Source organism: Papio anubis, chromosome 7 (assembly GCF_008728515.1).
Source record: "Papio anubis isolate 15944 chromosome 7, Panubis1.0, whole genome shotgun sequence".
In the NCBI taxonomy this organism is placed as follows: Eukaryota; Metazoa; Chordata; class Mammalia; order Primates; family Cercopithecidae; genus Papio; species Papio anubis.
In genome coordinates, this window is record NC_044982.1 from 124,760,608 (window position 1) to 124,778,687 (window position 18,080).

Here is an 18,080-nt window from a genome sequence, read left to right on the forward strand (position 1 = left end):
AAACCCATTTCCCCTCAGGCCTTTGCACTTGCTGTACTCTCTGCCTAAAACTCCTCTTTCCCTTTCTCAACTTTTGCATATGTAGCTTTTTATCTTTCGGTATCAGCCTAAATGTCACTTCCTTAAGGGCAACTTCCCAGCAACACTAAGTAGAATAGCTACCTATATTCCTAGGCAGTCAGAACCAAACAAAGACTCAAGGCCAGGCATGGTGGCTCATACCTGTAACACTAGCACTTTGGGAGGTCACTTGAGGTCAGGAGTTTGAGGCCAGCCTGACCAACATGGTGAAACGTTGTCTCTACTAAAAAAATACAAAAATTAGCCAGGTGTTGTGGTGGGCACCTATAACCCCAGCTACTCGGGAGGCTGAGGCAGGCGAATTGCTTGAACCCAGGAGGCAGAGGTTGCAGTGAGTGAAGATCTCACGACTGCCCTCCAGCCTGGGTGATCCTGGGCGACAGAGTGAGACTGTCTGAAAAAAAAAGGCTCAACTACATTAAACTAGAGATTTTGAATCCTGTTCTACCATTTCCTGGCTTAACCTCTGGCATCTAGTTTTCCCATCTGTAAAATGGATAATAATAGTACTTAACTTATATGGTTGCTGTGAAGAATAATTACAATCACCATCCAAAAGTATGACAATAACAATAAAAATATATACATTATATAAAAATATAAAAGTACAACAAAAATAGCAGCTACTGTTTATATAGCTTTTTACCATGCACCAGGCATTATTCTATGTATTCTACATTTATTAACCCATTTAATCTATTCACATAATACATTTAAAGCGCCAGCACTGTATTTAGCAAACAGTAAATACATGTTTGTTCTCTTTCTTATTATCACCATGATCAGTGGCAGTATTATTAGCTCTTCTTATGAGGTGCCTAAGCCCTCTGTGTCTCTGCTCTGCTGAGGGATCTATACCCCAAAGTTTCCTATTTTCCCCTCTAGGATTAACACCCTATAGAAGGAATTTTTATCAACCTTAGCACTTGCTCTGTGCAAATCATCTCTTACGTCTAGCTTCAGCATGGACTTTTAAAATGAAAAAGACATGACTGTCCATATAGATCATATGCTTTATTTATTTATTTAGAGACAGAGTCACGCTCCGTCACCCAGGCTGGAGTGCAGTGGCACGATCCCGGCTCACTGCAACTTCCGCCTCCTGGGTTCAAGCGATTCTCCTGCCTCAGCCTCCTAAGTAGCTGGGATGACAGGTGCGTGCCACCACACCTGGCTAATTTTTGTATTTTTAGTAGAGACGGGGTTTTGCTATATTGGCCAGGCTCGTCTCGAACTCCTGACCTCAGGTGATCCACCTGCCTTGGCCTCCCAAAGTGCTGGGATTACAGGCATGAGCCACTGCCTCTGGCCAAAACTAAGCTAATTTTACTAACATAACATGAAAATAATAGGAGTGAACTCATTTTGATAATATTAGTATCTCGAGTTTCTAGAATTAAACACAATGCGGCTGGGCGCGGTGGCTCAAGCCTGTAATCCCAGCACTTTGAGAGGCCGAGACGGGCGGATCATGAGGTCAGGAGATCGAGACCATCCTGGCTAACACGGGGAAACCCCGTCTCTACTGAAAAATACAAAAAACTAGCCGGGTGAGGTGGTGGGCGCCTGTAGTCCCAGCTACTCAGGAGGCTGAGGCAGGAGAATGGCGTGAACTCGGGAGGCGGAGCTTGCAGTGAGCTGAGATCCGGCCACTGCACTCCAGCCTGGGCAGCAGAGCAAGACTCCGTCTCAAAAAAAAAAAAAAAAAAACCACAATGCTCCTTTTGAATCTCTCACTAAAGACAAACTAGAATCCATATACTTGACCATAAGCATCAAAAAATAATTAGAAAGCTTAAAGAAACACAGAAGTCCAGAACTTTGGTTCCACTTTCCAGACTCACCATACTAATATACATGAACAAATGATGATGCTACTCTTCCTTAAGAATCTTGATTGACTAGAACATGGCTTCTAAGCAAGGCCACCAGGAACTGTTTTCCTGGTATCTATTGCTTTGAGAAATATATTTATGCTTACCCATCTCAAATGCCTTTTATAAAAATATGTAAATGATAAAGATGAGAAGAGAAAAATATAGCATGAGAGACAGTATGGCTATAACTGTGGAAGATAAAGTCAGATCACCTGGGTTTTAATCCTGGTTCCACAAACCACCAACCAGACCACGTTTCTTAGCTTGCTAAAACTAACTATACTCACGTATAAATGGGAATAAGAGAGCTCCTGGCCAGTCAGGCACAGTGGCTCATGCCTGTAATCTCAACACTTTGGGAAGTCAAGGCAGGGGGATCACTTGAGCACAGGAGTTTGAGACAAGCCTGGGCGATATAGCGAGACCCTATCTCTATTTAAAAAAGTAAGAAAGAGTTTCTATCTCATAGAGATGTTGTAAGATGTGATCTAGGCAATTCTATTCTTGGCACACAGTGCAAGAGCAAAAAATTAAAGCTTAAAAAAATACACCAGAAAGAAAAAGAAAAGTCAAGAACATTCTGTGGGCACTTATTGCATTTGCTTTTTAGCTCAGAAAAGACACTACAGAAAAAAACTTAACTAGCTGGCTAACACTGCTTCTGTCTTAGCTCTCAATGATACACACAAAAGGATGGCTTATCAATGTATTGTTTCTCCAGCATAAACCCAAAGGTTAAACAACACATTTCTGTTCAGAGGGAGAAGTGCTAAGACAAGATGACAAATCTATTGATTCTTTTTCACAAGGAGACTCACTGTGAGAGCAAAAGGGAACCCTCTAACCCCAGTTTGGGGAGGGGGCTACTGAATTTGCACACTTTTTACATATTCAGAAGTATCTTCTACCTGCTTGGATTTTCTAAGCACAGCAAAGGCTTTGGCTTTTAGCATTTAAGAGAAAAGATACTCCTTGGAGAAAGAGCATGAGGGAACTTATAGGAAATTGTCCCCAGGAGCTTTTCCTAAACTATCTCAAACAATGTAGAATTACTGTTACCACTTTATTAATTCAATTAATACTTATTAGGCATCCTCTATAGTTCCTGAGAATAAGGGAAACCAAACAGATGAGGTCCTAGCTCTTCTGGTACTCTTATATAACGGAGGAGAAAGTAAGCCCATAACAAACAAGAAACTATCTAAGAGGAATAAATGCCACAATGAAAATCAAACACCATGATATGATATGGACTATCCAGAAAGTTATTTTAGATTAGATGGTCAGGAGAAGCTTCAATGAGAAGATTAAGATATTTTAACTGAAACCTGAATGACTAGCAAGGGCCAGTTTGTATCCCAGAGGGGTATGACAGGGAGTGGGAAAAGAAGGTAGTAATAAGCCATATATTTAGAGAGAACAAGCTTCATATGTTTGAGAAACAGAAAGGCGGCCAGTGTGGCTGGAGTACAGAGGTAGTAAGAGTGGTTGAGATAACATCTGCAAGGTAAACAAACTAGATCATGTTAAAGCCCCAGAGAGGTTTAGGACTTAGTTAAAAATCACACAACTTGTTCTCAGCAAAGTTAGAAATTAACTCCATAGAAGTCTAACCCTAAGTCCATGGTCTTTCTAGAACACCACAGTTAACATATCTTCTTCATCATTATGAATGGAAACCTAGTTCAGTGTTTTACACATTGTAGATGTTCAGTAAATGTTTATCAAAAGAAAAGGAAAAAGCCTAAATACCTAGGCATACCACTTTTCATCTCTGTTCTGGTCAGAAAAATGTCAAGTATCTATCCAAACACTGAATACTCTTACTGAAGATTAATAGGACCTACAGTTGTGATTCTTAATCATGGATGCACACCAGAATCACCCGGGAAACTTTAAGAAATACTGATGCATGGAAATCATCAGAATATCAGAAATTCTGATATATGTGGTCTGGGATGTAGGGGGATTGGGATTTTCAAGAGTTCCTCAAGTTATTCTAATGTCCAGCCCATGTTGAGAACCACTGATCTAGAGGTTCCCAAATATAAAACCATATGAAAAAGTCATCTCACCAATTGCTGCTGGGCATGAGATCCATGACAAAGTGACAAGGAACAATAAGGTTTTGGGGGGTGCAGGGTTACTGGAGTAAGGAGAAACAAATTTAAAAGTGGCTAAATATCTTGCTACACATGGATAAAAGATGACAGTAAGGAAGTATTATGTAGTATAATAATAGTATTACAGTTACATAAGCAAATGTCCTCATGTTTTTGGAGAGTCATGATAAAGTATTTGGGAGAGAAATGTCATAATGTTTAAAACCTCCCAATTTTTCAGCAAAACAAACACAATCACATATATAGATAAAGCATATATGAGAAAACATTGACAATTATTGAATCTAGGTGGTGGGTGATCATTTTACTTCTCTTAACTTTTTGTATGTTTAAAATTATTCATAGTAAAATGTCGGGAGAGGGAAAATATCGCAGTTGGGCACAGTGGCTAATGTCTATAATCCCAGCACTTTGGGAGGCCAAGGTGGGTGGATAACGAGATCAGGAGATCGAGACCATCCTGGCCAACAGACTGAAATCCTGTCTCTACTAAAAATACAAAAAATTAGCCGGGCATGGTGGCACACGTCTGTAGTCCCAGTTACTTGGGAGGCTGAGGCAGGAGAATTGCTTGAACCTGGGAGGCGGAGGTCACAGTGAGCCGAGATCACACCACTGCACTCCAGTCTGGGCGACAGAGTGAGATCCTGTCTCCAAAAAAAAAAAAAAAAAAATGTTGGGAGGGGGAAATATCTTGCCACAATATACAGATAATTAGTCCATCATGTTTGGAAAGCTGTCTTGGTAATTTATTTCTTTTTTTTTTTTAAATTTATTCTTCCACAAGAAAACATCTGCAAGTAAATGGTAATTTTTTAGATGGAATGCAAGGCTTTTTTGTTTTTTTCTTTTGAGACAGAGTCTTGCTCTGTCACCAGGCTGGAGTGCAGTGGTGTGATCTCGGCTCAACTGTAACCTCCACCTCCAAGGTTCAAACAATTCTCCTGACTCAGCCTCCAGAGTAGCTGGGACTACAGGTACGCGCCACCTTGTCCAGCTAATTTTTGTATTTTTAGTAGAGACAGGGTTTCACCATGTTGGCCATATGGTCTCAATCTCCTGACCTTGTGATCCGCTCACCTCGGCCTCCCAAAGTGCTGGGATTACAGGAGTGAGTCACGGCGCCCAGTCGGAATGCAAGGTGTTTTAAAGGAGGTGCCAGTTCACACTATCCCCACTGAAAGAATACAAAATAAAAGACTGCTTTTAAAGTATTTAGAGTCCGTTTATAAATATTGTCTCTCAACTCTAGTTAGCCAGTTCCTTTTTAGCCCTCTATTTCCTTATAACTGCCTAATATACGAAACTCATATACTCTACAGAGTTTCTGATGTTTCACTCTTTCTAGGAGTCAGATTTCCCAATGCTTATCACAAAGGTTTCTGTCCTGTCAGCAGCTTAAGGTTGTTGCCATGAAATAGTCCTCACCTCTGAATGACACTAAGAGATACCACCCATGACCTGGAAGAGAATGGTGGCCTCCAATAGAACTGAGTTATATTCTCCTACGATGTAATATAATCTCTCTCCACTAGCTCTCAAAAGCAGCTCAGAAGTAGTGATCTGTAACAAGGGTCATCCAAGGTAAAACTGGAAAGTAGGTAACACTGTCTCTACCACTCCCTCCACAAGCAGCTGAGGACCCTCCAGCTCTAAACCTTTCCCTATCTCTTCTATATCTGTTTCCTTTACTACACTTAAATTTAAACTGTGAATCAATTAAGTAAATGAATCCTCACTAGTTAACTGGCCTCTTAAGAAACAGCTAGAATTTCTAGCTCTTGGCAGTCTCATCAAATCACATCATGGTCACCTATTCTGACACAATTATACATATTTTGAAGTACCTACCTACACAGAGTCTCCTTTAAAGTTCATATAAAATGAAGTCAATTTTTTTTACAGTCTAAATGTCAGTCACTGACTGACTGGTCATGCTTTCTTCTTTCTCCATGGCTCCTCAGGAGGCTCATGCATACATTCATTCATTCATGCTTAGAGACAAGGTCTCAATCTGTGGCCCCAGCTGGAGTGTAGTCACATGATCATGGCTCACTACAGCCTTAAACTCCTGGGTTTAAGCAGTGCTCCTGCCTCAGCCTCCGAAGATGCTGGGATTTCAGGTGTGAGCCACCTTGCCTGGCTAGGAGATGCATCTAAAATACCTCAATTGGGCCAGGCATGGTGGCTCAAGCCTGTAATCCCAACACTTTGGGAGGTTGAGGTGGGAGAATTGTTTGAGTCCAGAAGTTTGAGACCAGCCTGGCCCACATAGTGAGACCTTGTCTCTATAAAAAATAAACAAAATTAGCTGGGCATGGTGGTGCACACTTTTAGTTCCAGCTACTCAAGAGGTTGAGGTGGAAGGGTTGCTTGAGCCTAGGAGGTTGAAGCTCCAATGAGCCATTACTGTACCACTGCACTCCAGCGTGGGTGACAGAACAAGGCCCTATCTTAAAAAAATAAAGTAAAATAAAATAAAGTACGTCAATTAAAGAATGCTTTTAAATGAATGTACAGGTCAGTGTAAAGTAAGTACTCACCGTCCTCCTTACTTTAGCCAAAACTATGGTGAATTTTAAGGAACACAAAAATGAATCTTAGCTCAATATTAAAGATGCTTATTCTAGTAATCTTCCTAACTCAATTATCTTAAAGAGATGATCAGAATCACCATAACAATCACTTTGCTTGCCTTTGCCAAATCTGATTGTCAGTGTTCCATTCTGCTCTCAATATTTCTAAAATTAAAGGCAATACATTCATTTATTAAAATGCTTACATAACTTGGTAGACATTGTAGCAAGTAGATGTAAACAGTAAAGATGGAGCACTTTTGTAAATTATCAATAGTACTTACTTTATCCTAGTAAATGGACAAGCACTTAAAGACAAGCAAAACAAAATTAAGAACTATTAATGGATAAAAGATGTTAGTGGCTGGGTGTGGTGGCTCATGCCTGTAATCCCAGCACTTTGGGAGGTCAAGGTGGGTGGATCACCTGAGGTTAGGAGTTCAAGACCAGACTGGCCAACATGGTGAAACTCCGTCTCTACTAAAAAAAAAAAATTAAATAATAATAATAATACAAAAATTAGCCAGGCGTGGTGGCACCTGCTTGTAGTCCCAGCTACTCGGGAGGCTGAGGCAGGAGAACTGCTTGAACACAGGAGGCAGAGGTTGCAGTGAACAGAGATCACGCCACTGCACTCCAGCCTGGGCAACAGACTGAGACTTGAGACTCCGTCTCAAAAAAAAAAAAAAAAAAAAGTGAGCAATGTATCAGTAACATTACTGTCATTCACTGTAATCTAGTGGATGAAGGGAGGTGGCTAAATTTGACATGCTCTTATATGTATCTGGTTTAATTAAACCCAGACCATAGACTGAAGTCACACTGAAATAGGTTATACTTCTCTTTACCTGATCTTCCAAAGGAACATAGAGATTCTGGTTTCCCTTGTGAATATGACTAAAAAAAAAAAAACTCCATAAAAACCAAAAACAATACAACAAACACATGGATGGATATCTTTATGTCTGAAAACAAAACAAACTGCTTTTTACTTCAAGTGTTGTATAAAGTCAAAACAAACCTTACTCTTGGCTCTGAACTTCTAAATGTTACCCTAACACCCCTGCCATCTTAAATAAGACCCAGCAGTGATCTAACACCCACTATACTTAAGAGTTCATCTTATGATTATCTTGTACTAATGTGGGTTACATAAGCAGCAGCTTCTTTGGTCACAACAGCTCTCCCTTCTGAGCCACTTAAGCAATTACAGTAGTTCCTCCTGCCCTTAACCTTGGGGGATACATTCCAAGACCCCCGGTGGGTACCTGAAACTACGAATAGTACCTAACCTTACATAAACTATTTTTTAGATCTGATAACCAACCCAGCTATATGAAGTGCCTAACTTTGTAGCAGCCAGTGTATACAACATGAATATACCAGATAAAGGCTAATAGTTTACATCTTGGGTGGGACAGGGTGGGATGGTGCAAGATTTCATCATGCTACTCAGAATGAGGCACGATTTAAAATTTAGGCCAGGTGTGGTGGCTCGTATCTGCAGTCCCAGCTACTCGGGAGGCTGAGGCAGGAGAATCGCTTGAACCCAGGAGGTGGAGGTTGCAGTGAGCAGAGATCGTGTCACTGCACTCCAGCCTGGGTGACAGAGCAAGACTCCGTCTCAAAAAATAAATAAATAGGCCAGGCGCGGTGGCTCACGCCTGTAATCCCAGCACTTTGGGAGGCCGAGGTGGGTGGATCACCAGGTCAGGAGATTGAGACCATCCTGGCTAACACGGTGAAACCCCATCTCTACTAAAAATGCAAAAAATCAGCCAGGGGTGGTGGTGGGCACCTGTAGTGCCAGCTACTCGGGAGGCTGAGGCAGCAGAATGGCGTGAACCAGGGAGGCAGAGCTGGTAGTGAGCTGAGATTGCACCACTGCACTCCAGCCTGGGCAACAGAGTGAGACTCTGTCTTAAACTAAACTAAACTAAACTAAAATAAAATTGATGAATTATTTACTTCTAGAATTTTCCATTTAATATTTTCAGATCGTGGTTGACTTTAGGTAAGTGAAACTGTGGAAAGCAAAACCTGGAAAGCAAAACCATGGAAAGAGGGACTACTGCATTGTCAGTATCACTCCTATAGCATTTTGCATAGTTAGCTTCTTAATCTTTAATTTTTTTTTTTTTTTGAGAGTTTCGCTTTTGTTGCCCAGGCTGGAGTACAATGGCGCGATCTCGGCTCACTGCAACCTCTGCCTCCCACGTTCAAGGTATTCTCTTGCCTCAGCCTCTCGAGTAGCTAGGATTACAGGCATGTGCCACCATGTATAGCTAAATTTTGTTTTTCATAGAGACAGGGTTTCTCCATGTTGGTCAGGCTGGCTTTCAACTCCCTACCTCAGGTGATCCAACCACCTCAGCCTCCCAAAGTGCTGGGATTACAGGCGTGAGCCACTGTGCCCAGCCAATCTTTTAAAATTTCAATTATTATAATTTTTTTTTGAGACAGGGTTTTGTTCTATCACCCAGGCTGGAGCGCAGTGGTGTGATCATGGCTTACTGCAGCCTCGATTTCCTGGGTTCCATCAATCCTCCCACCTCAGCCTCCCGAGTAGCTGGGACTACCGGCATGTGCCACCACACCTGGCTAATTTCTGTATATTGTGTAGAGATGAGATTTTACCATGTTCCCCAGGCTTGTCTTGAACTCCTGGGCCCACGTGATCCTCCTACCTTGGCCTCCCAAAGTGCTGGGATTACAGGTGTGAGCCACCACGCCCAGACTAAAATTTTTTAGTTTTTATTTTTTGAGATAGGGTCTTGCTCCATTGCCCAGGCTGGAGTGCAGTGGCGTGATCAAGGCTCACTGCAGCCTTGACTCCCCAGGCTTAAGTGATCCTTCCACTTCAGCCTCCGGAGTAGCTGGAACTACAGGTGTGCACCACCAAGGCTGGAGGTTATCCTCCCTCCATACCTTAGACAATTGGATTTCAGAAGTGAACTCACCTCTTAGTTGACATAAGTGCTCTCCCTCTCTCCTGGACACACACACACACACACACACACACACTCTCTCTCACACTCACACTCTTTTTCTCTCTCTTAAGAAGCTGCTGCTAGAAAATAAAAAGAAGTTGCTGCTAATATTAAAATTTTTGCTGAGATTTGATTGCTTTGGGATGAATATATGAGTTAAATTTTTTTTTTTTTTTGACTGGCTTCTGCTTTCTGAACTTTAAACTCAGGCTATAGTTTAATTATGACAACCATGAAATTATTGCAAATAAAGAACATAAAACTCCCTTCCTATTTGTTTAACGCTATTAAACTTAAGAAGTGTAATATAATTATGTAGACTGATCTCAACCAGGAACTCTAAGCATTTGTGTGGCTGTGATATAGAAGGATTACTAATAACATGAGCCCAGTGTGGGTGTCACATTAGTGCCTTCATCACATTAAATGATACAGGCAACCAGGCATAGTGGTAGGATGACCAGCTTTGAAGTCACATAGATTTAGGAGATAAATCAACTTCTGCTTCTTTCTAGTTGTGTGATCTTGGGGGCATAAATGTTTCTAGGCCAAAGTTTCTTCAAATGCCAAGGCTGTTGTGAGATTATCAAGATAAATTGTTGCCTAGCATAGTCTACTTTGAAGGCACCCAAAATAAATGATAGCTATTATTACTAATTACAGTGAATTTAAGTGAACAGAATTTTGACAATTATTTTGGGGCCAACATTTATCAATGTTCTTGGCACTATGCCAAACTGAGAAATAGGCTTGTACTTAAGAGAATGAAAAGTAGACTCTGGAGAATGAAAAGATTGACCTGAAATTATTAGGTTTTATACTAGCATCTACTAGTTTTGAAGTTTGGAGATTTATAAAACTCAAAAAGATGATTTGGATGTCAGGCAGTACTTTATGATGTCAGGTGGTACATTATAGAACATATTATCAAAATTTTCACAGGCATTAGGAGGTCTCCCCTTATCTCACTGAAACTTAAATACAAACTCCAGTTCTCAAGGTAGCTTAACAAAACATCATGTACTAAGCCCACTTTGAAAAATAATTAAATGACTTCCATACTCACAAGACCCAAACACAACAATGTTCAGTTCCTCGCATTCAGGAGTGGAAACATAGTATTAATACTTGCTAGGATAGGTTTTTGGCCATACTCTCTTGGTATGCACAAGTTTCTTTCTAGAGACTAGATCTGAAAAAGAGTCAGGAATGAAAATTATTATGAGACTGCCCAGGTGTGGTGGCTCACACCTGTAATCCCAGCACTTTAGGAGGCTGAGGCAAGAGACTGCCTGTGCCCAGGAGTTCCTGCCTAGCCTGGGCCAACACAGGCAGACCCCATCTAAATCATTAAAAAAAAAAAAAGAAAAGAAAGAAAAATATTATGAGAGAATAATTCATTTTGCATTATAAAAAGGGAGTTAGCATACAGAAACATTAGGTCTTAAGTAATCAAATCTTAAGTAGCATTACTATTTTTTAAAATTAAGATCCTATTTTGGTTTGCTATATTAAAACGGATACAAGAAGAAGGTTGGGCAATGGAGACTCAAGTAATCAGGAGAGAGCCAAGAACCTGCCCTCACAAGGATTCCTCTAGAAGAGAAAAACTGACAAACAAAATGACAATATCAGAAAGTAGTAGGTGCTGTTGTAAAAATAAAACAAAACAAAGTAATAGGTTAGATAAGTCACTGACGGTACCACATTAGACAAAGGAGTATGGAAGAGCTGATAACTGAATAAGCCAAGTACTGGGGAGGAACAACCAGGATGAGGGACCAGGAAGTATAAAAACTCTGAGGTAAGAGCAGATATAAAGCCTGTGTGGATGGTATATGAATGGGAATAATGGTAAGATCAGTTTAAGTAGGCAGTTGCAGTCAGATACGTAGAAATTTGGGGCCCTGGTAATAGAATTTAGATTTTATCCTAATTTGGTAAATCATTTGAGGATTTTTAAGCAGAAAAATTAGTGACATTGAGACTACGCTCAAAATCTAAAGATGCTGTTTTTCTCGTTAAAGTTCACAGGTTCGTATAAAGCCAACAAATCTTTCAAAGTTCATGAAAAATGTATGGAGGAAATTTAGCACTTAAATTAAAATATACATTCTATGGACTTCAGCCAACTCTGACCTGTTTCTCTATTCCTTGTTCCCACAATCTAGTCAGTTAAGAAATCCTGCCAGTTTCTCCTTCATAATTATCATCTATTTACTCCTCTTGCCAAGCATCCCACTTCAAAATCTTTTCCATTTCTGTTCTTTTCCTCCTCTCCTCCACACACATGCTCATGTGCGTGAATGCACACAGATGGGCACAAAATTTCAGACAATCTTGTTGGGGAGAGAGGTCCCCAAGTTTTCTCTTAGCATCTAAATAATGAGTATGAAAGAATATTTCGATTTCAGGAATAGAAAATAAGGAAATCCCTGGGTAAGAGATGACTATGAACAAGAAACAAACACTATCTAGATGGAATAACATCTAGTAGAAAACCAAAGGATCTTCTGTGGGGGGAAAAAAAACAAATTAAAAAACCAGAGAGGCGCCAGGTGTGGTGGCTCATGCCTGTAGTCCCAGCACTTTGGGAGGCCGAGGCGGGTGGATCACCAGGTCAAGAGATTGAGACCATCTTGGCCAACATAGTGAAACCCCATCTCTATTAAAAATACAAAAAAATTAGCTGGGTGTGGTGGCATGTGCCTATAATCCCAGTTACTCGGGAGGCTGAGGCAAGAGAATCACCTGAACCCGGGAGGCAGAGGTTGCAGTGAGCTGAGATTGTGCCACTGCACTCCAGCCTGGTGACAGTGAGACTCAGTCTCAAAAAAAACAAAAACAAAAACAAAAAAACCCCCCAAAAAACAGAGAAACAAGAGGAAGGGCTGTAAGCATGTAATTACTCTAGATCCTGGACAGAGATACAACTCCTTATCTGATTAAGATGTAGCTACAAAAGCTCCTATTTTACTCTACTCTCCGTTTATCATTTTAACTTCTATTTAACTCAATTTATTATCTTATACTATCATTGCTATGGATACTATTATTTATCTTGCTTACATCACAAAGTGGGTGAATAGAAAAGGAAAGTAGAATATTAAACGAGATATCTGTGAAGGCATACAATAAACTAGAAAGGGCTAAACAAATTCATTTATTCAATAAATACTTACTGAGCAACCACTCAGTGCTAGACACAAAATAGACATATTCTATGTTCTCATGGAGTTTATATTCTTGGAGGTCGTAGGGGATTTTATTAAAGTTATTAATATAATTATTCATTATATGCCCATCTTTCCTACTGGATACTGAGGTTCTCTAGGAGGCTATGTCACTATTTTATTCCTTCTAACAATGATCACAGAACCTGGTACACAGAAGGTGATAAATAAATGTTAGAACTGGGAATACCTGACGCAAAGACTTTTCTAGTGTTCAGCTACAGGGCCGCTTCTCAGATTCTAACTTGGCTACCAATGATCTCCTTGCTACACACTCCAGGGGCTCAGCCAATCTTCCTCTCCCCTTGGTTGCTGCCATCAGGCACTTTTTATCTTTGAGGATTTCCACCACCTCCATACCTGCCTGATTAACCGAGAAGGTGAGCTTTTGGCCCCTTCTGTTTTTATCTTCAGGACTTGAGTCTCGCTACTATCACCTCTTGATTCCATCTTAAAGCCAAAAGATCCTTTCTTTCTAAACAGAAGTTGCAATTAAGGCAGAACAACAAGTACCTCCTTGGTCTAAAATTTTAAAAATTTACATTTATGAGGCCACACATTAAAATAGTTCACAAGGTTACAGTTCAGCCTGGGAATTATGTATCCTCTCTGGAAATTCACTCACATTCCAGCCAAAGCCACAGAAGAGAATTTAACAGCAAATGCATGATGTCTCTCAGACACTAAAAAGTGCAATGCTCTATTTCAGACTGGGCGATAGAGTAAAACAGTGAGAAAAATCATAACTTCTTGGGTCAAGGTCCAGATGAAAGGCCTGCTGACTCAAAGGAAATGGCAACTGAAAAAAAAAAAAGGGAAATATTTTAGAGTTTCAAAGCTATATAAAAGAAGCTGCAAAATAAAATTCTTCGAAATAAACTTAACAGTTAAGTTCCAATACCAAGATTTCCTCACACTTTAGTCTATTTCAGTTTTCTGTTTGAACTGTATGTGTGTGCTAGAAAACAAATATTTATTGAGTAGTTAATATTTGCCAGTCAAGAAGGATTTGATGATGTGATGGAAGCAGAAAAATAACTTGTGGCAATGAAACAATTAGGTTACGACAATACAACACGGCAAGAGAGGCACAGGAATCTGTGGCAACACAAAGAGGAATATGTAACTCAGCTTTGGCCAGAAAAGACTTCCCAGAAGGAAGAAGTAAACTCTAAGCTAAGATCAGAAAAATAAATATGAGCCAGACAACAGTAACAATACTTATATAGTACTTATTAAGTGCCAAGCATTATTTTAACAGTATTCCATATATTTACCTAATAACTCTCCCAACTACCCTATGAAGCTGAAACTATGATTATTATTCACATTGTGTAGATAAGGAAATTGAGGCTTTGAGAGATTAAGTAAACTGCCACGGTTACATGGTAAGCAGAACCAGGATTGGAACCCAGGTAGGAGGTGGGGGTAGGGGTGGCAAGAGATGGCAAGAGAAGGGGAAATCAAAGGGTGACAGGTAGAGAAATGTATGTATTACAATTTGGAGAACAAAAAAGCTACAGCAATAATGGAAAGTTAAGTATGGTGAGCTTCTGGAAGAGGTTAAGAATGAAAATTTATGGGAAACTAGATTAAGCTGGGGCTAATTACACCTTGAATTAGAGTAGTTAATACCAAACCAAAAAAGGAATAGTCTATGTATTATATACACCAATGGACTATAACATGATTTCCTGGTATCTCCTCCTTTAATAAAATCTTTCTATATATTACTAACAGAATTCAGCTTCCTAAAAAATTCCTAAAATTCAATTTCATGACACTACCCTGATCAAAAAGTCTTTAATGGCTCTTCACTGATTATAAGATTCACGCCAAATTTATGAGCCTTCACAAAATGAGCTCCATCTCTCTTTCCACCAATCCCTACCACCAATTGCAGCCCTAGATAGAATTATTCATTGCCCTGGGAATTTTTATTCAGTGCTGAATAAAAATTTGGAATAAATATTTCAGTTTCACACTCTGTATCATACTTCAACCTACACACAATATATTTATTACACCTGCCTAGTTTCACAATTTTTAGTGGGTGCTGAGGAAGGAGTAGAAGAGTAAATTTGTGCAAACTGAACGAGTTCCTGATTATTTTTCAAAGTTATTTGAAATCACTGCACATATAAAAAATTTGGTCATCTACTATTAGAGGTATGTAAAGAATTATGTATATTTTTGGTATCAGAAGTTGTTAAAAAAATAAGAAAAAAGAATTACATTTCAGGTTTGTTCAGTGGCAGATATTTTAGCATTCTGAATAATATCTGACATACCAAATCCCATAATTTCAAACTAATAGTCTGTGCTATCTCCAAAACCAAGAATCTTATTCTTACCAAAAATGTCAGAAAGAAGAACTAAATTTAATATCAACTTGTTATTACTAAATTATCTTACATTTTGGATATAATCATCCTGGTTCCTCTTTACGGTTTTTAATCTTCAATGTTTAAAAATTCATTGTATGACTTATTATAAATGGCATTAAATCCTTTTAAAAAGCAGATAGGATATAAATAATATTTTGAAATTCCCTTAAATACTGATAACTAAGTATACACTAAATCTAGTAACTACAAAAAAAACTCAATAAACCTAGGTAACGCTATAACTGTATCACAGAGACTAAAAATTGGAAGGTAAACACTGTATATAACAACTAAGAACTGGTCAACATGGTGTTTATAGATTACAAACAGACTAAATACACTGGCATTATGTCAAAGACTAGTAAAGCAGTGCTAAGTATTTAGTGGATAGGAGGGAAGGGCAATAATTTCTGTTAAATTTTTAGTTAGGGTCGGGAAACTGATCACTTACTTAACCTTTCATTTGGTTTCTTCATCTATAAAATGCAAATAGATAATATCTGATTGTCATGAGGGTTAAACAAACTAATATATATATGAAGCATTTAGAATAATGGCTGGCATTTAAAGTAAGCGCTGGCCGGGAGCAGTGATTCATGCCTGTATTCCTAGCACTTGGGGAAGCTAAGGCGGGAAGATCACTAGAGACCAGGAGTTCGAGACCAGTCTGGGCAACATTGCCAGGCTCCAGTCTCTAAAAAAAAATTTTAAATTACCCAAGAGTCGTGGCTCATGCCTGTAATCCCAGCACTTTGGGCGGCCAAGACAAGAGGACTGTTTGAGCCCAGGAGTTTGAGACCAGCCTGAGCAACATAGCAAGACATTTTATCTACAAAAAAAAAAAAAAAAAAAAATTGGCCAGGTTTGGTGGTGCGTGCCTGTAGTCCCAGCTCCTTGGGAGGCCAAGGAAGGAGGATCACTTGAGCCTGGGAAGCTGACGCTGCAGTGAGCCATGATCATGCCACTCTACTCCAGCCTGGGCAATGGAGGGAGACCCTGTCTCCAACCAAAAAAAAAAAAAAAAAAGTAGTTATTGCGTTATTGCTACATGTAGGATTACGGGTGATTTCTGTTTTCTATACTTCACTGAATCTTCAGGTTTTCTTTCCTTTTTTTTTCTCCGTGACGGAGTCTTGCTCTGTCACCCAGGCTGGAGTGCAGTGGCACAATCTCGGCTCACTGCAACCTCTGCCTCCCGAGTTCAGGTGATTCTCCTGTCTCAGCCTCCCAAGTAGCTGGGATTACAGGCACACACCACCACGCCCAGCTAATTTTTGTATTCTTAGTAGAGACAGGGTTTCACCATGCTGGCCAGGCTGGTCTCGAACGCTTGACCTTGTGATCTGCCTGCCTCAGCCTCCCAAAGTGCTGGGATTACAGGCATGATGCACTGCATCCGGCTCTCTCTTTTTTTTGAGATAGTTTTGCTTTTGTTGCCCAGGCTGGAGTGCAATGGCGCGATCTCGGCTCACTGCAACCTCCCAGGTTCAAGCGATTCTCCTGCCTCAGCCTCCTAAGTAACTGGGATTACAGGCATGCAACACAATGCCTGGCTAATTTTTGTATTTTTAGTAGAGATGAGGTTTCACCATGCTGCCCAGCCTGGCCTCAAGTGATCCACACGTCTTGGCCTCCAAAGTGCTGGGATTGCAGGCATGCATCACGGTGCGCAGCCCTATTTATTCATTTTTGAGACAGGGTGTCACTCTGTCACCAAGACTGGAGTGCAGTGGCGTGATCTTGGCTCACTACAGCCTCGACCTCCCGGGCTCAAGTGATCCTCCCATCTCAGCCTCTGGAGTAGCTGGGACTACAGGCTTGTGTCACCACAGTTGGCTAATTTTGTTTATTTTTTGTAGAGATGAGGTATCACTAGATTGTGCCCAGGCTGGTCTTGAACTCCTGGGCTCAAGCGATCCTCCCACCTTGGTCTCCCAGAGTGGAAAATTCTTTTTTTTTTTTTTTTGAGATGGAGTCTTGGTCTGTTGCTCAAGTTGGAGTGCAATGGTGTGATCTTGGCTCACCGCAACGCAACCTCTGCCTCCTGGGTTCAAGTGATTCTCCTGCCTCAGCCTCCCAAGTAGCTGGAATTACAGGTGCACACCACTGCGTCCAGCTAATTTTTGTATTTTTAGTGGAGATGGGGTTTCAGCATGTTGGCCAGGCTGGTCTTGAACTCCTGACCTCAGGTGATCCACCCACCTCAGCCTCCCAAAGTGCTGGGATTACAGATGTGAGCCACCACACCTGGCTGGAAAATTCTTTAAAAATTAGCAGAGATCAAATCCAAGAATATATAAAAAGGTTAATAAATCATGATCAAGTGGTTTATACCAGGAATGTAAATTTGTTTGAACACCTGAAATTTAATCAATGTAATTCACCATAGTGAGAGACTAGATTTTTTTTGAGGCAAGGTCTTGATCTGTTGCCCAGTCTGGAATGCAGTGGCACTATCATAGTTCCCTGTAGCCTCGACCTCCTGGGCTCAACTGATCTTCTCCCCTCAGCCTCCAGAGTAGCTGGGACTACAAGTGCATGCCTGTAGTCTAATTGCCTGGCTAATTTTTGTGGTTTTGTTTTGTTTGTAGAGATGGGGTTTTGTCATGTTGTCCAGGCTGGTCTTGACCTCCTGGGCTCAAGCAATCTGCCTGCCTTGGCCTCCCAAGTACTGGGATTAGAGGTGTGAGCCACTGTGCCAGGCCAAGAGACTAAAATTTTAAAAAGTATATGTATTTATCTGGATAATCCAGAAAGAGCATTTGGCAAAATCTAACATCCATTCCTGATAAAACACTCAACACGCCAGGAAT

At 40.4% G+C, this 18,080-nt stretch overlaps 1 protein-coding gene across 5 annotated transcripts in view; it reads right to left on the bottom strand.

Annotated features, from left to right (window-relative positions):
* Positions 1-18,080, bottom strand: part of ZNF609 (zinc finger protein 609) — a 240,059-nt gene that overhangs the window by 122,926 nt on the left and 99,053 nt on the right. Inside the window, exon 1 of one of the 5 annotated variants that reach the window (XM_021941744.2) lies at positions 10,714-10,839. The exons of the other annotated variants lie outside the window; for them this stretch is intronic. The gene's annotated coding sequence lies outside the window, so the exon portion shown is untranslated. Of the gene's footprint in view, positions 1-10,713; positions 10,840-18,080 lie in introns of those variants that run through there. 5 annotated transcript variants of the gene reach the window in all.